At 39.7% G+C, this 25644-nt stretch overlaps 1 long non-coding RNA gene across 1 annotated transcript; it reads right to left on the bottom strand.

Annotated features, from left to right (window-relative positions):
• Nucleotides 1–187: 187 nt before the first annotated feature.
• LOC135579562 (uncharacterized) lies at nt 188–19945 on the bottom strand. The gene is made up of 2 exons (XR_010472907.1): nt 19905–19945; nt 188–14688 (listed from the first exon to the last, which is right to left on the bottom strand). It is a non-coding gene; the product is annotated as an uncharacterized LOC135579562 (long non-coding RNA).
• Nucleotides 19946–25644: the final 5699 nt, after the last annotated feature.

Below are 25644 nucleotides of genomic sequence, written 5' to 3'. Positions count from 1 at the left end.
CAGCCATATTTACATCAGTCTCTCTGGAGGGGTTGCTTGGCACTGACTCTGCATAACCTTCTCAGCAAGCTCCATTCAAACCTCAAACTCACAAATTAGCAACAGATTCTGTAGGTTACAGGCCATCCAGATAGAGGAAAGCATGACTGAATCTGATTATGAAACCATTTACAAGACTTACAATAGGTAGCAGAGTGTAATTTTTTATTGGAAAAGGTCCCTTTTGAACATAATTGTCATTTTAGTCAACTAATTATAATTATGCTTAATACAAAAAAAAAAAAAAAAAAAGGCAGACAGTTCAATACAGCTGACACTGATGATAGTTGTGCAAAGCATGACTATTTCACATATATAGTCTGAGTTCAAGTGATTCCAGGACCAAACTGAATACCTGGCAATCAGACCTCCATAAATTATCATTTTAAATGAAGCATACTTTTTCAGCTTCAGTGAGACACGAACAATCCTAGTTCACTTTTGCTTCTCTACCAGTCTCCACATATGCCATTTTGCCTTCAAGTAGAGCTGTTCCATGTCTCAGCTCTGCCTGTATGCTAACTCAAAGAGTTTTTTTGCTGTGTCTTAGGCTATGGGGTAAAAAATTAAGTCATTTTTTTTTTTTGTAGTAAAATCAACTTCACAGACAAAATAGTTAATGCATACTTTGGGAGGAGTGGCTGACACGCCACTGTGCTGTCAATCAGTAAGACCTGGACAGGCTGGAGAGTTGGGTGGGGAAAAATTTAATGAAATATAACAAGGGAAAGTGTAGAGTCTTGCATCTGGGCAGGAACAACCCCAGGTTCCAGTATAAGTTGGGAATGACCTGTTAGAGAGCAGTGTAGGGGAAAGGGACCTGGGGGTCCTGGTGGACAGCGGGATGACCATGAGCCAGCACTGTGCCCTTGTGGCCAGGAAGGCCAATGGCATTCTGGGGTGTATTAGAAGGAGGGTGGTTAGTAGGTCGAGAGAGGTTCTCCTCCCCCTCTACTCTTCCCTGGTGAGACCACATCTGGAATATTGTGTCCGGTTCTGGGCCCCTCAGTTCAAGAAGGACAGGGAACTGCTGGAGAGAGTCCAGTGGAGAGCCATGAAGATGACCGAGGGAGTGGAGCATCTCCCTTATGAGGAAAGGCTGAGGGAGCTGGAGAAGAGGAGAATGAGGGGTGACCTCATTCATGTTTCTAAATATAAAGGGTAAGTGTCACGAGGATGAAGCCAGGCTCTTCTCTGTGACAATCAATGATAAGACAAGGGGCAATGGGTACAAACTGGAACACAGGAGTTTCCATTTAAATACGAGAAGAAACTTCTTCTCAGTGAGGGTGACAGAGCACTGGAACAGGCTGCCCAGGGAGGTTGTGGAGTCTCCTACTCTGGAGACATTCAAAACCCTCCTGGACACGTTCCTGTGTAACCTCATCTAGGTGTTCCTGCTCCAGCAGGGGGATTGGACTAGATGATCTTTCGACGTCCCTTCCAGTCCCTAACATTCTGTGATTCTGTGATACTGTACTCTCTTGAAGCTGTGTTGTTGGTTGGGTTGTTCTTTTTTTTTTTATAGTGCAATTGTAGCCACAGAGTTCAAAAACAGTATTTCAGAGAGTTTCTTTACTCATCTCTGCTATCATCTCATCCCCTTCACACACATGCATCTATACAAAAGCAATTCTGAGTGCAAAATTCAGCCTCTGACCACCAGGATAAGAGAAGTACTTTCTAGAATAAGAGCTCTGACCCACGAGCACCATCAAGTTGCTCTGGGAAGAGCGGAGGATTATGCTTCCCTCCTGCCTGGCAAAATAGTTAAGTGTTTCTGCCCTCCTGCTGTCTACAGCCCACTGTATTAATAAATTATGCAGCAGTTTAAATTAAAACAAATCAGCCATGAGATGTGGTAGCTTGTATGTAATCACACATTCAGATCTGTTGCCTGATGCAGATCAAGGGCGATGACCTCCCCCTGAGGAATGGGGAAGGGATCTAACCTTTGAAATTTCACCAAAACGTGTCACTGGCACTTGTGAGAAGAGCCCTGAATGACATGCCATACTGGGAGGCTGGGGGGAATGGAGGGGTGAGGGACGGTTACTGGATGTTTTTAGCGTCTCTGCACTTTTTCATTACTCTACAGTTTGTTTCATTCGCAATTCCTTCTTTTAATTCTCTGCTAAGTCATTCTGCACCACTTGTGCCCTTTTACTGTAAACTTAACTGACAAACCTCTGTCCCTTGCCCTGCAGGAACGTACTGCCATGATAGATACTAGGAAAATCAAAGTAATTTGAATGTCTTTCCCCACAGAGAAAGCTCTTTTGGAGGAGCTGTTCCTCATGACATATTCTGTATGAGAAGAGAAGGAGAGAACATAAATTCAGTCACCATATGCTTCAAAAAGCCACCCACAGACAGCACATAATCTGATGCTATAGCCCCTAAGTTTAGTCTTAATGGGTCCCTTTGAACAAATGGATTTTTCCTCATGATGTTGCCCTTGCTTATCTAAAACATAAACAGCCAAGAAAAATAGCTTGATGCCAGCTGCCGACATTTCACATGAAACTTGTAAAAAATCTTCTGTCTACAGACAGCTCTAACAAGCACTTTGGGTTCTTATTATTCTCATATTGTAGCATTTTCATGGCTAGTACTTTACTAGACTGGACCCACTCAATAAAAGGATAGTGTATCTTGTGAGTGGATGATCAGATTATCTACCTGACAGCAGCAGACAAAGGTGATGTGAAAGGGTAAAAAGCCTCCTCTGCACCCAAATCCTTCTACAGGCGATTCACTTGGAATCACTGTAGCCATTTGTGGCAACAGATCTTACGGGAAGGGTAGGATTAAGTTAATGTTAATTTAATTATTTACTAATTTGAAGGAGAGAAAATCTCTTCTTCCCTTTTAAGTGCAAATTCTCTTCTGAGTTCAGAATCTAGTGTGCTGATCGCTATTAGGCCCATGGTTACTCTTGCCAAAACTACCCTGTTTCCACAAAAATAAGACAGGGTCTTATATTAATTTTTGCTCCAAAACTTATTACTTTTTTACATGTATAGCTGGGCACTATTCAAATTGACTTTGTTGATGCACTCTAACTAGGGATTATTTTTGGAGTAGGTCTTATTTTCAGGGAAACAGGGTATGTCCCATACAACAAAGAGAAAAGAGAGGTCATAAAATCAGAATTATAATACCATCCCTCAAGATGCAGAGCCCTGAAGCACTGAGGCTTTTGTCCTTTCAAGAACAGCAACAAATGGAAATTCTTCAGGGCGTGAAAAAAAGTCTGAAGCAAGCTTTGCAAAGGAAAACACATGTCCTTTTTCCCTCATGAAGGGAGCACATATGTAGGGAACAACTTGGTCCACTCTGGAATGTACTGGTCATTGAAAGACATTTTTTTTTAAAGCCATAGCTCACTTAAAAGAGTAGACCTCAACTAAACCAGAGGGATGAGCACAGAACAATACTAAAATGGCTACACGTTCTCATCAGAACCAACTGTGAGATGAATAGTTCTTAAACAATGGAGTCTTAAAAAAATAATAATAATAATAATAACCTAAACACAGAGTTTTTGAAACCAGCTTGTTGTGTCATCCCTCTTATTCCTTTTACAGACAAGAACATTGAAGGTCATTACAAAAATGAGCTCCAGGCAAATTTCTCAAAGAAGTTCACAAGCCCACATTAAGACAATTCACTTCCATAAATTATTGGGTGATAACTAGTATGAACATTGAAAAGATTTGGGCAGTACCCAGTGGAAAAAAAAAATCTGCTTTGAACTATTCAAAAATAAGAGCAAGCCATGTAGAAATAATTAATCATATACAACCCATTACAATTAAAAATGTATTCTTAAATAGCTTCTTGATTGAGAACAAATGCCTCATTAATCTGGAACATATCAATTTAGGAACACACAAAATGTCAGGCAGAGAATGATGACCGACATGATATGGGACTCCACATGCTGTGTGTGCTCCATCTTAAAGGCTCACAGAGAACAGTCAATGCAAAGGTCAGTGAACGTGGTGAGTTGGAAAAATATTCATTGACATTTGATTTTTTTAAAGTCAAATTATTTCATTGTAGACCACTAAACACTAAAGTGGTCACATTATCATCCCATCTGCTATTGTTTTCTGACATGCCTCTACCCCAGTATTTCTCTGGGAACATTTCCACTATTAGTTGTTGGTTTTTTCTTAATATTGTATTCTTGCAGCTGCATCTTACTGTATGTCCACATACCACTCTCTAGGCAAATGTGAGCTTGCTCTGTGCATGATACAAATGAAGTAAGAGGAGCACAATCAGACTGGAGGAAATCCAAACCTGATCCAATACATCTTACCTCTCAGCAGGGTTTACTGTCCCGGGCTCAGCACCATGTTATTCAGTTGGCAAGTATGTTGTTCAACACAAGGCAAACTCTTAGGAAGCCTCCTTTCTATACTGAAATGTACACTTTAAAAAGGCCTCACCATTCAATTTTATAAAATTTCACTGCTGATTTCTCAAAAGCCATAGTCTAACATAAAAATCTTTCACTGTTACAACACTGTAGTTTAGAGAGAAAATTTTCATCTCAATAATATTTTCGCAGTAGTACTCTAGTGCAAAAAGCATAAGAGTGTTTTTCCTTAAAGATTTAATTTTGTTGATAGATTGCGCCTGGAGAGTCAGACCTGCCTATGGTGGCAAAATCAATCTTTTCAGGCCTTAAGGACATCATCACCAGCAGGAACTGGTAGCAGAGCTGCATCAGCAGACCTCGTTCAACTGTGAATTTGGCCTTAGACAATTATGTCATTAGGTCTCAACACCAGTTTGAAATGAAGAGAGTGTTTGTAATTACTTTGCAGTTTCCAAAGCCCAGCTAGCACCTCTTCTTTCCTGTAGTCTACATAAGAAAGGCCCTAAAGTGTCCATTTGTGGCTTACCCTGCAATATATATATATGTATATGCTGCTGTTTTCCTTTCTTGACAAGACATCATCTTTGTCAAAAATGCAGATTCATGTCATGCTTCCAGTTTCTCAAAAGAAAGGGAACTTTCTGTAAAAAAAAAACCCAAAAGTATATATGGGGAAAATATAGATTTTTCTGAAAAGTTGTTTCCTAGTTTGGAAATAACTCCACTGTACTAATGTTGTCCCTCTGGCTGAGTTGCAGGCGCAAAGCACAAGAGTTAGCTGGTGAGCTGTTTATGGGAGCTAATGATGATCTGTCTCATACCTTTCTTCTCCTCTACAGCCCATATTGTATTTCGTATTATACAGAGTGAAGTTCAGGATATTGCTGGACCTGGGTTAAACCTGCTGCTGTTTTGAAATGCTTTGTATTTTATTCCAATTCAATTTCTGTACAGTGTAAACTGTACAGATACTTATGCAATAATGTTTAAATTGCCTGAAGAAGAAAAGGTTTATAGAAAAACAAACAAACAAACAAAAACAAAACAACACAAAAAAAACCAAAAACACACACACAAAAAATTTTAAAGGCATGAGGGAGTATCTTGCCTTGACCAGCTGTTCTATCAGAGAATAATGCAATGCAGCATAATTGACCTTTCACACACGTCCAACAGAATTTCAGAAACAAGTACTAAAATAAAAATCTCACAGAAAGCTTGATTTAAATTATAAACATTGATATAATGCTTTGTCAAATAATTCTGAACAACAAAGGCATTAAAGTACATCACAGACTTCATAGAGCTATTCCATGCATCAAATAAAGTACTAATTGTATGTAAGTCATTCTAACCTCTCTGGGTATTGCTGCAGAAAGATTTTCCTTACCACTTTAACTTTTCAGTGACATAGTTAAAATGTTTAAAAACATATTCTGAAAATAGCACTATAATAAGATCATACTGCTTATTTTACTGAAGCTCGTCTAGTTGTCCCTTATGGTTTCCCGGCCCAGCAGGTCCCTTTGGGGAGAGGCCTAGCTCCCAGCACTCCCTCTCCATCACAGAGACTGCTGTGTTTTCACAAGTGATAAGAGAAATGGGAAAAAATTGTCAAGACTGTATTCTGAGAATGCTGGCTGTAGGTGAAGAGGTTCTCAGAAACTGCTGTGCAGTTCAATACTGTCAGGTGAAATGTGGAATCCCAACAGGGGCTAGATATCTGTTAGTTTATTGACTCACACTCCAGCTGGTGTGAGGAGTCCCAGTAATCATGCAGAGGATTGCAGGGGAAAAGTGGATAATTGCATCGGGTGTCCAGTCAGGGCTCAACTCATGCCTCAACTTACATATTTTTTCCTTTTAACAGCAGATGACATATATCATGCCCACGTGGCTACACAACAAACAATACACCATTGTAATAGATAGAGGCTAGGGTCACTGTGACCTGATGATCATCAGCAGTGGCAGGATGTTCACGTCATGAACTGAGATGAGATAGCGCATGCCGAGCCATGTCCTTGACTCCTCGCCAACCTTCTGAGCCCTCCCCTTGCACTGAGTGCCATTGTAGAGGATATGTCTTCAGATGCAGGGTATAGAATCATAGAATCATTGTATGTCCTGAGTTGGAAGTGACCCACAAGGATCACTGAGTCCAACTCCTGTCCCTGCACTGGACAACCCCACAGTTCACACCATGTGTCTGAAGGCGTTGCCCAGCCTCTTCTTGAACACTGTCAGGCTTGGGGCTGTGACTGTCTCCCTGACAGAGGTAGGAAAAGTGAGTGAGATTCTGTGGTCTGTTCCATATATCTTCATTTGTAACAATCCCCTCAGTGTATTGAAACAAACTTCCTCAGATCCTTGTACTTCTCTCCTTGCAAACAGCCTCCAAACATTGTCTTTCCTCTTACGGCACCATATGAAGCCCAGTAGGTATGTCTGGTTTGGCTCCACTGGTTGATCAGCATGAACTCATCAATTATCTGCCACATGACTCCATCTAAATCTAATAACATTTGTCAGCAATTTAAATATGTGAGCATATTTTAAAAACACATTTCATTTTCACACTTACAAATTTTACTAGGTTATAGTAAGTTATAGCTTCAAAGAAATCCTCAGATAATCTATTACTTCAGTTAAATTTAACCCTTTAAATAAATTGCAGAAAATCAGAGGCAAAGGTGAGAAGGCTACTGAGGTTGAAGAAAGTCTATAGGATGATAACACGCAAAGAAACTAGTAAGGAAAACCTACTCATGTACCACCCACACGTGCCATCTGCACAGATATCGAATCAGGGTTTGGGGTTCTTTTTTCTTCTGTCATATGAGTTTTAAGGAAACCTTATTGGCTTTCTTCTCTGCGCATAATCATGCTGTCGGTGGTGCTTGAGTGGATCCAAATGTGGTCCCACTGAATACACATCTGTCAAATTACACAGAGTGCCCCTCAAACAGCAGATGTGTGTGCCTGACTCACCAGAAAGGATCAGGCTGCCGCACTTCTAAGAGGACAGTCTGGGCTTCTCAGTTTTAGTCAGATCCTTATCATTTTGCTAACATGAATTTTAAGGGGTGACATTGATCATTTTTATATTGAACATCATCTTTTTGCAATGAACTATCCTCTTTTGGTTAACCATGTCTAATCTTTATTAATACCTTTGGTGTTCATCATGGTAACATTAATCACAAAGGCCTCATTTGGTATTAATGTAGATGTCATATACACATCTATAGGAATTCCATTGTAATCCAGCATTAATTAGTTTACTGTTCCTGCCAATTCTGACTTAAAATTGAAGCACTACAGTGCAAAAGTAATTCTGAGAATTGTTGAAGTCTTTGGTACACCCTGTATACTTGCCAGGATGTTTATTGTTACTGCTTTTATTAAATTATTTGCTTAAGACATATTTCAGCCATCTTATAAACAAACATTAAAATGTTTACCAGTCATGGTAATTTAAGTACAATAGCTGTCAACTATCTAATGCTTAAACTGCTTTGAACAGCAGTTTAAGCTAATCCAACTAACTTCATACTGAAGTAATTTAGGAGAAGTTATACCCCTTCCAAAGTGCCTCTAGTCTTCTGGCTCAGCTTGTGGGGTGGCCATGCAGTGGGCAGTAGCATCTTAAGCATGCACGGTTGTGTTTGCAGTCATTGGCTGACCATGGCCTCAGGCCCTCAAATACTCAATTTAATTTTAAAACTGAGACTTCAAGTAACATTCTGGATGTCTTTCAGCAAATCAAGGTCTTAAGTACTGACTGATATTTAATACTAAATGTTATCTATTATTTCTTACCTTTTCTTCCTTTCATAGCTTGCCTCTCCAAATTTTAAACCTAAGCTGCAATTGACACTCTGCTTTAGCTGTATCTGATCCATTGTTTGCCATCAGCTTCTTATTCCTTGCATTACACAGTTGTTCATTTGATGCTCCAAATCTACTAATAACATTTCTCAATAAATCCAGGAATAAAATGTATTTTAAAAAAACTTATGGTGTTGGTGTTATGATGTGCCTCACTACCTTTCATATTAATTCCTAACAGGGCTAAAGGGGATTTCCGTTTTCTAATTAGGTTTCTTTCACAATGCCATTGTAACAGTAACAAAGCCTAGATGGCACATTATGATTTTATGGCAGTGGAGTAAGGGAAAACATATCTGTGGAGCAGGAGAGTCAGGAAAAATAGATCCCAGTTACTGACCTCCTGTATGCTATGATTCATTCAACCGTACAGCCCTTTCCCACGTCACAGTGTTGCCATCTAAAATGAGGAAGAAATTATGTTGAACTCATGGAATTTCCATACATCTGTCAGAGTAGACGATCAAGCTTCTGCACCTAAGAGTCCATAAAATTCAATCACAAGCTCACATGGCATCTTGAAGGAAGAATGTTCCACCTATGTTTCACTAAAGCTTCTAAGAAGTCGCTCAAGCTTAAATAAGCCATGGCATTTCACATATAGTCCCACTCAGGATAATAAAACTTAGCCACACTCCAGCTTCCACCTCATATCTTTACAACTTAACTCTGGTGTCCTGAATTGTGCCATGTTCTAGTCTAGAGAGGGTGACAAACAGAACAGACCTCCCTTTTTCACCTGATGCCAGTACGAATTATGCATCTAACCCAGGATAGGCTCAAACGTCAAAGCAAAGCTCAGGTTAAAAGCTTTACATCTCAGAAAACACATCTAAACCAAGCTGTGCTTAGTAATCTCTCCAGCTCTGAATAAATGCCACTGAAATTTCAGTTATTTATAGCTATGTAATAGGGCAGGAATAATTGTCTCTTGGCTAGACAGATTCTTGGTAGCTACAAACTAAAATCACAAGAAGAAAGACTTTTATGCTCTTGACCTCTCTTACATTATTACTTGTGATAAATTATTTTTACTACCTCCAAATACACTTTTTAAATACAGAAACTTGTACACCCAGGTTAAAAAAATAATAACTCCATAATAGAAGGAAAACTAATTTCTTCTCATATGTGAAAATACGCATTACTTTAGAATGACAAAATGTTTCCACAGCAGACTCAAAAATATTAACGAGACTATGAGGAAGGCTGACAGCCAACTTAGGTACTCACTAGAGAATATTTGGCTACAAAATTGACCTCAACTGGATGGCAAACTTTTAGATAGCCAAACAAAAATAAAATTAATTCCACCCTAAAACTCTTCTACATAATTCCAGATTGTATCCATTTCATGTGCCTGCCAAGAAAAGCAAGCTGAAAGAGAAACCTATTGTCTCTCTTTCACTTCAGCATTGGTTGAAAGTGCCCAGCCAGAAAGGCAGTTACATCACAAAAATCATGCTGTCTTGTAAAAAAAATGAAAAATCATAGTTTAACATGAAAAGGCTAATGGATGCTTCAATGGCATAGCAATAAGATTTTTAGGAAGTATTGCATGAAACCACACATTAAAAAGAACAGTGTTATCATAGTAATCATGTATAATTATCCCTTCACACTTATCTCAAACAGGCTTACTAAAAAAGGTAAGAAATAGTACCCTCACTTTACAGCTAGCATATTACAGAGCAAAATATTGCTCTTAAAGTTGTGTAGTAGAGCACGTAATGAGCTCAGGCATCCTGCACAACTTTGGCTTTTTTACATCAGTTTGTTGTGGAGGAAAACAACAACAACAGCACCCCCAACAACAAACCCCAACAATTAAAAAACCAACACCAAACAAACAATAAAATCCCCATGAGATTTTGTGAAGAAGAAAGTAGTATTTTATGTATCTCTGACTGCATGATGCACTAGAGACTTACTACAGACTTCTGCAACATAAAGTACCTATTTGCCAGTCTTCAGAGTCCAGGGAAAAGAACAGTTTAAAAATGGTAAAGGGTGAGGAGAAATCTCTTGTCCAAAGCTTTTTCAATACTAAATTTCTATAAAACATCACCTATGTACCCCAGTACTTGCGCATGAACTTGGACTTTATGTAACAGAGCTATTCAGGGACCCAATTCTTAGTATAAATTAGGATATTCAGATATATCAACCTGCTCACTTTATTTCCCAAAATGTTGTGTAAAGATTTATACTTACCATATCTATTGAAAACTTAGTGAAAATCCCAGTGGGAGAAATATAAACACATACATACCGACCTACAACATTACGAAGTAAATAAGAAGGCTAATAATCAGCTACATACTAAGACAGCAGGATTGCAAAATGCAACCTGTTTTGCATAGAACTTGGCAATTTGGAAGGGTCTAAGTGCTGCACCACAGCGGTGTTATTGTTGCAACATCTTAACAGAGGTACACAGTGCAGTGCCATCCCTGGGAGCTAAAGGCACATCAGAAGGCGTGTGCCTCACCAGCAACCTGGACACTCATTAGAAGGCCAGGTATGGAGTCAGGTCATGCTAGACAAGGGGCCACAGGGTTACAGGCCTGGGGAGGGATTTGGGCAGCATCCCAGCCTGCAAGGAAGGGCTTGAATTACTTTAGACCAGCAAGAAAACTCTAAGACTGAAATACATTTTAAGCATGTAATCTCCCATCATGTGATATTATTCAGGAAGCTGCTTGAGCTTGGAGGTGACAGGGCTTATTCTCTTAGTCAGAGCTGGTGCGTTAGCAGGAGATTATTGCTGTGCATGAAACAGAAAAGGAAAAGGATTGCAGCGCTTGTGACGTCGGAGAGAAAAGAGGTTATGCAGCGTGAGCCAGAGAAGGGAAAAGATCTACAGGCACAATGGAAGGAGCACGTGACGGTCCCCGTGACTACTAATGGAAAGGCTGGCAGCCTCTCTCACAACACGGATCAGCTGTTCGAAGTTGAAATCACAGTAGCTGAATCTCAAAGCGAAAAGTCACTGAACATTGCTTTTGAGAGCAAGAGAAAAAAGTGTTAATTGTGAAGTGTAGATTAGTTTAGTAGCACCGAGAGTAGGCTAAGCATTCCTGTAGAGTCCTGTACAGTTTTCTGTACAGGAATGATTCATTCGGATATGCAAAAACTGCTATGTTCACTTGATAGATGGCTAAGTCCTCAAAAGCAAGCTGGATAAGCTGACTCCACTGCTTTCACCAGGGCTGAACCTGTGCCATTGTTTTTCAGAATCAATACTCAGAGATGCTTCCAAGGCATCACAATAAAATTTTGGCATTGTTACAAATGAGAAAGCACTCTCTTCAGATCTGCATGTGTGTGCTGCCTTTCAGGGAGATATGAGCTTCTAAATCTTTCATCCCTCTTACAGCAACAAGAAAGCTACTGTGCACTTAAGGCAACCAGTGGGGATAGGGAAGGTATTTAATAAGGTTCACTGCAGTTTCAACACCCAATTTATATTTTTCCAAATGAGATAAAAAGTAATAAGTTTGCAAATCCCTCTAGTTAAGACTATCAGAGCACTGTATGCCTATAAGAGTAAAGCAGCTAGTAATTCCGGTTACTGATTTACATTTATCAGACATCAGAAAGGCTATAATTTATTTCTAAAAAAATCAATATATTAATTAGTAAGGTTTTGCGTTATACATGCTTTTGTCATAGTCATTCCAAGTGCTCCTTTGTCATCTTGTCACATGGAAATCAACTGAAAAATGGTTTTATTCTTTTTTATTGGAAAAGGCAGCAACTGCGGCAAGCCCATTTCATCTCTGGGGATTTTCTCACATATTTTCTATCTTTGATTTTCAGTCTTTGGCTTTTGCAGCAATCTTTCCTTGTAATTCTGCCACATTCTTTGCTTTATGCTCTTCTGAGCTCAGTAAGCATTATGACACCCAGTCTATCTTTTTTAAGGACCTGCAGAGTTTTTAATAGTATTTGTGGGTTCCAAAACTTCATTATTGCTTCTTCACCGCACTATACTTAATAACCCAGACCATAAGCTACATCTGCTGCCAAAAACTGTTTGACCTTTTGCCCTATAGACTTCCATGCTCTGCTGCTTCTCTCTTGCAGAGATGCAGTAACCCTGCTGTGCTCTGAGGCTGCTCTCCATAGTTTCTCTGTACACCGTTGCTTTTGTTGTTCTAGAGTTGAAATACTGCCATAATGCTGCTTACTGCCTGACTGCTGACCAGTTGGTTTTTCTTGTATGCCATGTTTACCCAGTCAACTCTGGTGTTATTTTGGAGGCTGGGAAGAAAAAGGTAGAGTGGCAGCATAGCAGGGCAGCATAAGCAGTTAAATTGGATGAAGTATGGAAGAGATCTAACAGAGGAACTTCAGCTACTATAATTACCAGAGCCTCAATTTAACTGTGCTACATTGATTTTTGCAAAATGAGCTTCTTATCTATTAAAGATGAAGCCAAGAGCTTCAGTTCGTTGGCCTAGTTCCTTGCTAAGGCTATCTCCAGAGATGCAGCATTCCTGGTGACTTTAACAGCATCACTCAATCAGAGTTTCTTTAAAACTTGGATATTTCACTTCAGATTACCTCCATTATCAAGTTGCTTTGTTCAGCAGCTTTGAAATATTATATAACACCAATCTCTCTTGTCCCCTTGAATACAAAGTATTACTATTAATCCTTTTGCAAGTGTGAATCTAGGTTATATCATTTCTTGTGTAGACTTTTTCTCAAGTTGATAGAAAATGCAGCAAAGGTCTTTTCCTGATTTAAATTTTAGAACCTGTTCAAAATGTAAAACTATTCTATTGGCCTTTAGGCAGTATATCAACTGAGGCAGACATATTTAAGCAAAACATTGGATGCACTGAAAGTCATAAGGTACTGATACAGTCTTCTGGGCATTATCAATTCTGTAGACTGAAATCATTACAGAATTTAGACGTGCATCAAAAATATAAGGCTGAACTTCTTTGTGATGAGAAGCTTGGGGTTTTTTTTGTCATGATATTTCAGAGATTCTAACTTCAGTGTTGTATCTCTTCTCACAAAATACTCAGAAGTTACTCCAGTAGGAAAAATATACATTCAGCCTAGTTGTCTCTAACACATGAAATATATGCTAAATTTTTGTGAAATATTGTGAGAAAGTTTGTAACTACACTCTCTACATTAATATTAAGAAGCACCATAATCAAAGCAATCAAAACAGTGATGATAAAATAAATTATATTCTTATTCAGGCTATGCATCTAAAAGCTGCTAAACAAAAAGTGACTTTGACTCAGTGGGCAAAGCTGCTAGAAGAATTTTAAGTTCTGTGGATAAAAAAACAATGTTGTTCTCTGTGGATTAAGTTTAATTCAGATCCCTGTTCAGATCTGAACAAACTCAGTAAGTATTCTCCATTTATCTTTGGTGAGCTACAGGTCAAACCCAAGAATCATATTACAGCCCAAGAAGAGATACTGTTGTATTGCCATTGTCTCTTCTGACATAACAGAATCCCTCAACTGAATCAGCTTCATTTCTGAAATTCCACAGACTAAGAGATAGAGCAACTATATTATTTCTAATTTGATAACTGAGAAAAAATGAAAATCAGGAAAGTACATTCTAGAAATGTGCTACCACTATATTTTATTTTATTTTATTTTATTTTATTTTATTTTATTTTATCTTATTTTTTTATTTTATTCTTTAAGGGACCTGTTTAAATTGTGAAAACAAATCCAAACTATACAGGGGCTGTAAACATTAGGAAGGTTTAGATTAATTTTAGTTTTGCTTCTGTCATAGAGCTTAATCAATATTTTATTTGTTGTCCAACAGAACCAACAATCACTGCCAGTCAGGTCTAGCTGTTTTCACTTTCACTATCTGTACATACAGTAATGTCAAAACAAGTGAGTCTAGGACGAACAGGTATGGTTGGAGGTCAAATATGCAAATTTTAGGTTACTAGAACATTATGGTTTCTCTTTGACTAGCCTTTCTTCTCCTCTGGCCAGTGGCTTGGCTGGGTGCTTCATCACAGAGGCTGAGGCTCCATTCAAAAGATTTGATTGAAATATCTGAATTGAAAGCATTTTCCTGACAGTAGTATTAATCCTACAATTTTGGCCAAATATTTTCAGGGTGTCCTTAAAAGATTCAAGTATTATCCTCAAGGTGGTCTTCTTTACACTAACAAGCTGTGGGAAAACAAAAGTTTGAGGATGATGCAAGCCCATGGTAGTTTTGATACATGGAAAGCTGCTGCAAATTAGAAGCTCAGTGTTTGTTACAAATCTATGCTCGTGGAATCCAGAATTTGGCATTAGCTGCATTGCTGGGGTTGTTTGACTGCTGGATGTTTACTGGACACCATCCCAGAGCAGCACCTGTGGAGAAGATCAGAAAGTAAACATCAGAGCCTTGGCCTTCATTCCAAATATGGGGTTTTTTGCTGATAATCAAAACAAGCTCTCTTTCCAAAAGCAAAGAAATGTTGCATCTTCATTTGTTGTCGACCTGGAGAGAGTGCTACCAAGTGCTACCAAACATGTCAATCACTTGGAACCTTGTTTCATCAACTGTGGCTTTGAAAAAGCTGAATAGTTGTCTTGGGTCAGCTCATACAATGACCTCCATTTTCTATTTATTAATGGTAAGACAAATGTCTCTGGATGACAGTAGGGCAACTGAGGATAGCCTGATGACTACCAATGAATAGGTACACAATCCTACAACCACCAATGAATGAAGACTTGTGGATGGTTCCTCCCTGGGCTGGGCTCTCAGTCTGCTGAGGTAAAGCAAGTGACATCCAGTGAAGGTGCATCCCTTTGCCATGCTCTGGGAAGCATTAGCAAGGACAGAAAAGTGAACAGGCTAGGTGCAAGTACAGAGCCTTGTTTCATACTATTGGGAGCTAGAAACTACTCTAAAATGGAGAATTATGGGCTTCTGTAACATCATGAAAGGAGCAGATGAGGTTATAGCATCTGTCAGAACAGCCTGGCTTGCTGAGGACTTGCAGACTACTGATCTTGAACAAGAAAATTGAATAGTTAAGTCCAATTAGTGACACTAAGAGCATGAATTCTGATCCCAAGAAAAGCTAAGGTGCTGACTGCTAGAAGCTGAGAGGACATATTGAGAGAAGGAGTAATGTACGCTTTCTCTCTTACAGTCACCCTTAAACATGCACTAATAGCCACTCCAAGACAAAATACTGGACTAAGATGAATCTTTTATCTAGTACATAATTCTTCCTAATCTCTCTGATTTTTCTAGGTTTGCCTGTCCAAGCATAATTATCTCAGTGTTACCACAGAGAGTCCAGAAACTGCCTGATCATGAGGTATCACTATCAGAAGGATGAACTAATATTAAGAACAACCTGAACCAATAATTTACAGAGTATAAATTGAAGGAAGATGCCAGATAGCTCTCACATAATGGAAAATCACATTTCTTTTTTCCTACAACTATACAATTAAAGCATCCTTGAAGTCTTCCCCTACTACTTCCTTCCACATATTCAGGTGAATAGTGAAAAGGGCAACAGACAGTACCCTACTGTTCCACATGCAAGTATGGTAGCAGCTATCCCACCATCCTTGGGGACATATCTTCTTGTAGCACTACTGTACATAAGATTTCTATTTGATCACATTAATCATTGCATGAAGGAGATCAGAGGTGGTTGAATAAAGAATTCAACTGCCAAGATCAACTTCTTTTTTGGATAAAAAATGCTACTCCAAGATCTATCACAGGAGTTAAAGCTAGGTGGGACCCCTTATAGACATCTTTGCAGAAATATATTTGGTGTTGTATGCTTTACTACAGGATGGCACGTCCTCAGCCTTGACCTTATGCTACGCATCTCCCATTTCCCAAAGGTGTCATGTTACCCAAGGATTTATAATGTTCCTGCTTCTTGTGAAGTTTAACATGTGAGTTGTGCGAGACAGAGAGAGTCCATTTGATCTCTTCATAATTTTAATCAGTCCATCCTGATGTCTGCTTTTTATATAGCTGGTGGGTGTTTTGGATAAGGCAAGTGAGGCACACAAAAAATGAGTCAGCCACAGCTATAGTACATATTCTGATGAATAGGAAACCACAACCTGTAGGCTTAGTAGGACATATCAGTCTGTTGACACTGCACAGCAAATGGGAAATAAGTATTTGCCCCTTCTGCCTGTGCAGCACAGCTCGCTGCCCCACTGGCTGGGAAGCATGAAGGTACTTCTGCCCTTTTGCTGCTGACCTGATCATAATCCTCAGTTTTCTAAGCTTTCACCTGTAATCCTAATAAATGAGATGTCTACTAGGTGCCTCCAACAAGTCTTGTAAGATCTATGGCTAATCAGGGTATGAGTAACCTGTAAACACTAAAAAAACTGTCCTTTCTTTTTTCCTTTTTCCCTCTCTTTGTCTTTTTTATTTTAAAGAAGTAAATGAGATCGCATCTTCCCCTAGTGTACAGGATACTTGCTGGATATATTATGCTGCTACCATCAGGCTCACTTGAGGTGTTTTGCTATGACCAAACAGTGGCAAATCTTATTTTTTTTTCTTTGGTCTAAAGATTTTTTAATTTTTACATATATTGATACTGCCAGAAAACAAATGGAAGTATCTAGGCTAAGGCAGGTATTCATCTTCTGAGAATGCAGTGTGAAACATGTGGAAAGCAATATACCAGGCTGAATTATGAAATGCCTACACTGAAGACATCTACAGAATAATGTGGGAGCCAACCAGCTGCTTTTTAATTTATATTGTACAGCGGATAACCAATAACACCTGGCTACAACAGGGAAATTAAATGTTAATAAAACTCACTAGAGCCAAGTATTGCAAGAAGGAAACTTTCCTACACTTTCCTACACTTTCCTACACTTTCCTACACTCCTCTATTGATGTAAATCTTGGTTATTTTAACTTTTATTTCCACTTTGCTCAATTAGAGATTTCACTACTGGTTATATCAAAATATGTAGTTTTGAACCAGTTCTAGAAATGAAAGTCTAACACAATGTGAACTGAAACAAAGAGCAACCTGGCTCAATAACAGTTACGGTAACTTGCCCACAATCATAATGAGTTTCTGGAGAATATCTGAATACATAAAAGTAACTTAAACTTACTAATTTTTTCAGTTATGTGAAGACTTAAAAATTTTGAGAGAAATGTGTGAACACATGTTTGAATTCCTCACGCTTAGCTGAATGGAATGCAATTAAATCATAGACTCCGGAAAACAGGTATAAAACATAGCATGAAATATTTTTTATATCTATTTGAAATATTTTTTATATCTATTTGTTGAAAAAGTAATATTTTTAAAAGTCTCCATGAAAAGTAATTTCCTGGCATCCACAGATATCTTATCTCTTTACTTATTAGTGTATTTACATACCGAACTTTCACATTTGCTGTGGTTGATTGCATCCAATCCAGCAATTCCCACTGATTTGTAAGGGCTCTGGAGAAAGCAATAAGTGATCTAATGTTTTCTACCTCTTCTGTTTAAGTTTCTTTGAAGTCAGAAATAGATTTTTCAGTAGAACATCTTTTCTCCTTATACTTTCACTATATTCAAGCTGCTAATACTTTACATTGAAATCATAAACAGCTATGATTCTTCGAGAAGCTGTAGCATTCTGTTAACGCAAACCTTCAATGCTGGATGTTAAACTGTGGTTACAAGGCAGAGTTCTCAGTTTTATTCTAGAAAATGCGCTTCTGTAAATCAAAAATGTTTGGTTTTTTTCCAACTATTATGAAACTTAAACCAGAAAACCACTAATATCTGCAGACCTTCAACAAACTCAATAAAAGAGAGCACTTTTTGTTTCTATCACTAAGGAGCTTATGTTGTCAACAGCAGAAAAGCTCTGAGAAAAAGGTTTGATGATCTCTGTTTAGATATCTACTGACTGACAACAAAGATCACAGTCTTACACTTGCAATCTACTGATAATCTGAACTAAAGCAGACCAGCATTAGATAGCATTTGACCAGTGAATTCATATGACACATGCCATGATGCTCTCTACATAAAATGAACTGATATGCTCTGAGGATACAATTACACTTATGATCCTAAAATACACAACCTTGGAGAGAGTTCCTCTGAAGGAAAACAAGAAAAATGAGTAATCAACAATTCCACTGAGCAAACGATCTCACTTTAGTTTGCAGTCCCCACCAAATATTCTCACAACCAGCTTTAGAATGCTTTGGAAATTCATATACATGTCTAAAAAAGTAATTTTTTTTCTAAACAGATCACATTTATTTTACCAGGTAATGACAAGCACTAGCACTATGTTGCTTTGCAAAATCAGAATGTATTTATAGAACTAGGAAGCATGAGTCTCTTTCTTTGGCCCCAGGATTTGGGTTTTGTTTTCAGCTGCTTCTGTCTCACTCTCAAGTTTGTATTCAGACAGATGGAATTGGAGAAATTATTTCTGTTTGGTCTCTAGTGTGTAAAGGTGTACTGTGGACTAGTCACAAGAAAAGAGAACACATGGGTGGCTAAAAGAAGTAGTATTGGATCGGACTGAGAGTTTCTTTTGCTGGAAACAGGGAAGAAGAGGAGATGGCACTGTTGTATCCCATTCTGCAGCAGGTGACAAGCAAGTATTTAAAAGAGGTCTGGGAATGACTCATCTCCTTCATGGAAAGACCATGCACAGTGATTTTGGATGATAACTGCATCAGGACTAAGCAGCACAGGGCTCTTCTCACCCATATTCACAATCATAACTCAAAGGCCTTGCTCAGTTGCTTTCTGCCAGCCCTAGTTGTTGAAGCCCACAACCTGGGGAGCCCTTTCTCTCCTTTAACTGGGTAATGACACAAGACAGCTCAAGCATCTCTCAACAGTGGTAATTTTGGGAAAGAAGTTAGCATCTCCATATCCAATAGAAGCTGCAAATCTGCTGAAGTCAACCCAGACGTGCCTGCCTAATATGTGACATTTCCATTGGGGGCTCTCAAATCACTCTATAATCATTAATAGAAGTACTTCCTTAACACACCAGCTATGTATATGCTGAACTCTTATAATATTATATTATATTGAATTTACCGATCCACACAGAATCGTGATACAGATAACAATTAATAAAAGATTCCATTAAAACACAGTTTATGCTGGTATGTACCAGACTTCGGAAAGCTTCTACCTCAGTTTCCAGCAAATTTTTCTCTTCACATTTGCACGGCAATATATTTTCCATCTATGAATTGTCTCTCAGAATTCATCTGCTTGTTCATTCTTTTCTATTGAGAAGTACATTTAAACTACATAATCTGGATTTGACCCTTGTCAGATTTAAATCTTAGTTTCCATTTGGTGACAAACTTAAAAACGTTATTTTTCTTTCCTCAAACTGAGACCAAATAAGTGGCTTGTTCAACATGGCTGTTCAGATCCAGAATGTTTTTCAAAAACCTGAGGCAGTCTTTAGCAGGATTAAAAAACTATAATAGGATAACTCCTCAGAAATCAATAAACAAACATCCAATAATGTAATGCACACCACTCAACTTTTCTATACCAGGTGAAACATTTCTCAGTAATTGAATTTACCTCAGATCCTTTAGGAATGTTGATGATCCACACAGCTGCCTGGAAATAAAAATTGGAATATGATTCTAAGTAATTTTATTTAATACACAAAAGAAATTTATCACTGAAAGACTCATGTCAAGGGTTCTTCAGCATCCTAAAACAATAGTGATGAATTTTCACTTGGTTCAGCAGTTGTCTATGTTTTTATTACTAAAGCCTCCGAAATACCTGGGGAAAACATCCCTGACGTGATGAAGTATCACACAGCGAAAGTGGTGCAACATACTAAAAGAAATCCAGACTGGTGTATGTCCCCAGTAGAAAATTCTCAGAACAATTCTGTGCTGATCTAGAGCTGCTTTCACTGCATTCTAACATGGGACTGAAAAGGAAAACCCTGCTCTTTGATTCCTGGCTTTACAGCTGAATTGGAGGTGCAAAGAAAGTAAAATGCTGTGGTTTGGGTTTTGGTACTTCAAGGAATATTATTTTTTTTTTCTTGCAAAGCAACTACTTGGAGATAGGAAACCAAGGAATGAATCTGGTAGGATTGTACAGTTAAATGCTGTTCACTGAAATAAATCTATGCCTTTGTTTCATAGAAAATGAAGTTTTACAAAACCTCTCTTTCCACACCACCTCGGTTTTTGGCTGGCTGCTGTGTACAATATATTTTCAGAAAACTCCATTTTAGCAAAAAAGGTATATTATTGTAATTACCCTGCTAACTGAAAAGAGAGGCACCAGAGGTATCAATCAGCTGATGTAAATCAGCAGAGCTGCACCAAAGGGAAGATTGCAATGCCAGTCTATTAGCTAAGACTTTTATCGCAGTATATTTCATGACTATATATACCTTTGGCATACATAGAATAGGCTGTTTAAGAGAGCTGTTCTGTGAAATTTGAAATGATTTTTGCTCGAGGCAGCAGGGATAATAAACAACCACCCTTTCAGCAGCAGAAAAAGGAAGGGTTGGACACCGCACAGTGAGGGGTAGCAGTTAAAACTGAGCAGTGGCTTCCTACTGAAGATACGGTCTCAGGTTCAGCTACTTACATGGGACGCGTGTGACCACTGTATTTCAACATGAGACTTGTACAAAACTAACAGGGAACAAAAATGAATCTGATGTTTTTAGAAATGAAGTCATGGCCTACTTTTCCTTCCTGACCCCAGGCAAATGATTGACATTGGAGCAGACTGTGACCTGTTTAGACTGGTTTAGTGTGTCAACTGCCACCTGGTTTTATGTCACTGAACATGTAACGAGGCTCACTAAATAAGGCAGACCTAACCTAGAAAACAGCATCAGTCTTCACTTATATTTTTAGGTTGATTTCTTCTCAAATAAATTTAAATCCCAAACTGAGTCATTCACTGTGAAAGTCTGTACAAGCTTTCCTGTGCTATCAAGAGAGGTTAAGAATTCTAGCCAGCTATGTGGTGTCACTTTATTCTTTTATTCTGGGTTGAGTTTTGGCTTTTAGCTTTTTTCAAACTGACTTTCTTGTTTTGGGCTGAAAACCTGTAGAGAAACAGAATGCCAGAGACAGAAGTTTCTGTCTTTTCAGGAGAGAAGAAATACCAACAAAACAAGGGAGAAGTCACCTGCCAGCCCCAGTAACTGGCCAATGCTGCTGCTCTTCCCCCAGTGGCAAATTAGTATCAACTCATTTTTTCTTATTAGCATTGGACACATGTGAGGAAACAATGATCCTGCTGCATGCTTTTCTAAGGGTGACCAATACAGCTGCTTCTGACGGGACTGCCCCAGCTGGCCACATTTCTGAGTGCACTGCTGGGATCTCAGAGAGGCATTACCTCCACAGGACTAACCTACATTGCCCAGGGGAAGCTGGATACTTGCTTCTTTGCCTTCTCCACCATCTAACACTGAACCAGCCTCATCACATGCAGGAAGATTTTTGGCAGCCTGGCTGCAGGTAGGCTCTGCCCTTGCACAAAGCAGCCAGTGGTGGGCAGGACTAAGCCAGAAGGAAGAACTGTGGCACCACACAAACCCCCAGATGAGGCATAATGGTGTGACTCCAAGTCCAAAACCAAGCCTCATACTTGGTTTGCTCTCACAGAGGTATATTTCTACCACTCTTCCTAGTAAGCTCATATGAGAAGTAGGGCACATGTCAGCTGAAGCTTAACCCTTTTAATTTTTTTCCCTGACTGAACACTTCTTTAAAAAGGATGATGATTTAGTCTCATTTTCTATATCATTGCAGCACTGGAAGGTCTTGGATCAGACTTTTGGATGTTCAGTTGACTTCTGGATTTGCTGCAAAGCAATGGCTTTAGGCAGTGCCTATGTTTTGAAAAATATGCAGATACTTCCTGTGAGCTCTTCAAACTGCAGTGCTGGTTCTAAACTCACTGACCTACTTTAACTTGCTTTTTGAGTGGCCGAGTTTCAGACTTATCTTCATTTTATCTGAATGTTAAATATTGCTTGGTTTTCAGAATTATTGTGCCTGGCTCCTTCTGTAGTCAATCTCTTCTCTACGTAGGTGGTTTCCTGTCCTAAATTTCCATTACTAATTGTAGTCATTCCTAATGCACACAAAAAGCACCATCCCAGGCCACAATTTCACCAATGCATGCCCTCATTCCCAAGAGGCCTTCAGACATCTGGGGCATTATGCAGTTAAGTAATTCCACATCTGAACACATTAAAACAAATGCATGCAAAAAAGAACAACTGCAAAGTGTTTGTTTGTTTTCTGAAATTCCTAAATGTTGGTGGGCTACGAGAGCACCCAGTCAGTTTGCAATAGAAACCAGATATACAGGGAAAGATAAGCCACCAGGAGTCTAACACGTGATCGGGCTGTCAAATTGCAGAGGAGAGAGGCAAATCATTGAAAGCTCCATATTTAAAAGCAGCTGCCCAAACTCTGTCAGTTCATTTCAGTTGTTGGAAAACATGGCCCCAGATCTATGTTCCTGGTGGGCAGATGTTAGTATTCTCGTGCAGTGCTACCATTCACTTCCTGAGAGACGTCTGTCGGTGTTTCTAGTCTGTGCAACACGACAACTGTTATCACAAGTTTTTCTTGAGAGGAATTTTCATGCTTCTCTGTAAACATAGTTGTGCAGACTTGAGTTTCACCAATGTGAAAAAAAGAAGGGAAGCTTCAAACACAGAAACTTCCCCCGCCCTTCATTTGGGTGTATTTCAGTCTCCATCACTTGCTTGGTTTGTGGAGTGGCTGAGATTCCTGCCTAGCTGGTGAGACCAGTGACTGACTGTATTGCCATTTCTCTACACCCAGCACATCACCCCTCACTCTTGAAAAGAAAGGGACGGTGAAACCCTTGGTCAGGAAGCCACTATCAGCTTGGGCACTGCCTCCCATATATCAATAGTTTCTTATTCCAGATTTCTCCATGGCAGCTCTAGCAGTCATCAAGTTTCCTCAGACTACCTCAGCTCTATTAAGTAGCCTGTAGGTATGGGCATGGTAGAGATGCCATACTAGCTGCAGTATTCTTTTTTGTCCTAGCAAGATTTAAAGACACCATGTCGGTGGCAATTCACCTGGCTGTGAGATTTTATCAAGTTGGTGGAGAAGAGCTGCCAGCAGTGGAACGACGCTCCTCAAGCCCTGTCCCCGCTTCATGAAGCAATCTCCAAGTGTCCCTGCAAGCTTTAGCACCCAGAAGCCCTCTTCTGCAAGTGGCACAGTGAACCTCTCTCTTGCTCCCAGGAGGACACCTGTTTGGTTTTTATGTCTGCATCATATCTGACCTGGTCAGAGCAGCACCCGCATGCTCGGCGCCAGGATAAGAGGGTGCAAATGGGTTTGACATGATCCAGACGAGCCCAAAATAATCTCTGCTCTTGGCAGAGCTGACAGAATTTGTATCAGGAGACTCAGGCTAGTCAGTAGTCATTGTAAGACACAATGGATTAGCTGCATTTTTAAAAAATGCATTTGAATAAAGGTTTGAAAAGTTCCCACTCTTCACCTTGGGGTCACAGGTTTTTTTTTTTTCCGCCATTTTGGGATTTACAAAAAGACATCGATGGATGGTATACATCTTGCAAGCACATTCCATTCATCTTACAACGCTCTCAGATACCACCACCAAACTCACTGCTTGGGCCCTGCCCTCTGCTCCTCCTGAACCAAGAAAAGTGTCTCATCTCAGAGCTCAACAGACATTCTTCCTGCTCCTGTCATGGCACGGGGCTACTGGGGACACAGCCTGGGCTACCCGCTCCGGCAGGGCATGGCAGGGCCTCACCAGCCAAGCCTGTCCCACTGCCTCTGTGGGGAGTGGGGCTGACCCAGAGACAGTCCCAGCCCCATGGCCACCATGGGGTCAGACGGCCTCACTATGAGGGAGGCAGGGACAGGCCAGCCCTGCTGCCGGCACTCATGGCCGGGCCTGGCAGGGAGCTGTGCCTGCCTCCTGGAAAGCGGCCACCTACACCAGGAATGGTTTGTCACAACAGCACCTATTATATGCATGTTTAAACAAACAACTTCACAGAATACTGGAAACAGCATCAGCAAGAACTCAACTAGGTGTATAACAGAGCCAGCTCCTGTGCTTCAAGCTACACCTGTGTGCTTGAAGATGTAGGAGTTAATAAGTTTTTCTTCACTTAAAATCACCCTCTTGGTAGAACTCTCATCAAGTCTGGTATATCAGCCACCAAAGGCTCCTTACAGCATAACCAGATGCAAACCCTTCCTGTGCAGCATCCCTGATTGTTCTTAAAAATAGGACCATAAACAGAAGCTTCTTTAGGAAATGGCGAAGTTTTAAAAATATCCACTTTCTAAATGCTTGCCCACTGCTCCCTCAGACAGCTGGTTTCCCAAAATGGCTACGTGGGGCTCCCCTCCACAAGGAGACAGACCCCAGTGCTGTGCTTTCTTCAGGCTCTGCCCCAGAAACTTTGCCTTCTGTGCTGGAACCAATTGCCTATAAAAACAGATGGTCTGATGAAGACACAGGTGTTATTCAAATCTGGGGGAAAGACTGGTGTATGTCCTATGTGTTTTCCTAAGTACCCCTAGAGGGTGAGTTTCTGTCCTGTAGCAGACACCCAAAGGGGAGGACAAGAGTATTTACACTGAAATTAACTTAGACCACTGAGTGAAAAATCCCACTTTTTAAAAAGCCATGGTAGCATCTCTAAATCACAGTAACAAGAAAAGTACATTGCGTTGCTTTGCAACGCTTGCATGGCCTTTATATTCTCCAGAGCAGATGCTCTAAACATTGCTTTAAAATTATCTTCTCCCAAATGATATTTGACACAGATCCATTGGAAATGTACTGGATTTAGATAAGCAGATTCAAAAGCCCACAGATTTCTTTTTGTAAGAGACCTCTGCGTCTCCCTAGAATGGAGACATGGAGCTCAGGCAGCTGCCCAGGCAAAGCCATGTAGAAACTCTAGGAGGTATTCAACAAGCATGCCTGAGGCCTAAATTCCACAGACTTCATAATGGCAGCATGTTCGCATGTCTGACTTCTTTTAAGTCGATAAAAATCACACATAATAGAGTTTATTAAAATATTTCTTGTTTACAGAGCCTTAATTTACTCAGGTACAAAATCTTAAGACCCAGAAGTGTTTGCAAGCTTAATGCTAAGTGTGCTTTTCTCTGTTTAAACTGGGGCAGTAACAACTTGCATTAAAAACTGTAGAAGCAATTCAGAACGACACTGTATCATTTTTTAAAAAAATCCAGACCATGGGAATGATAAAAGATGGGGCTGGCAC

This window comes from Columba livia, chromosome 1, assembly GCF_036013475.1.
Source record: "Columba livia isolate bColLiv1 breed racing homer chromosome 1, bColLiv1.pat.W.v2, whole genome shotgun sequence".
Lineage (NCBI taxonomy): Eukaryota > Metazoa > Chordata > Aves > Columbiformes > Columbidae > Columba > Columba livia.
Note: the sequence above shows the minus strand (reverse complement) of the source record. Positions and strands in the feature narration are given on the sequence as shown.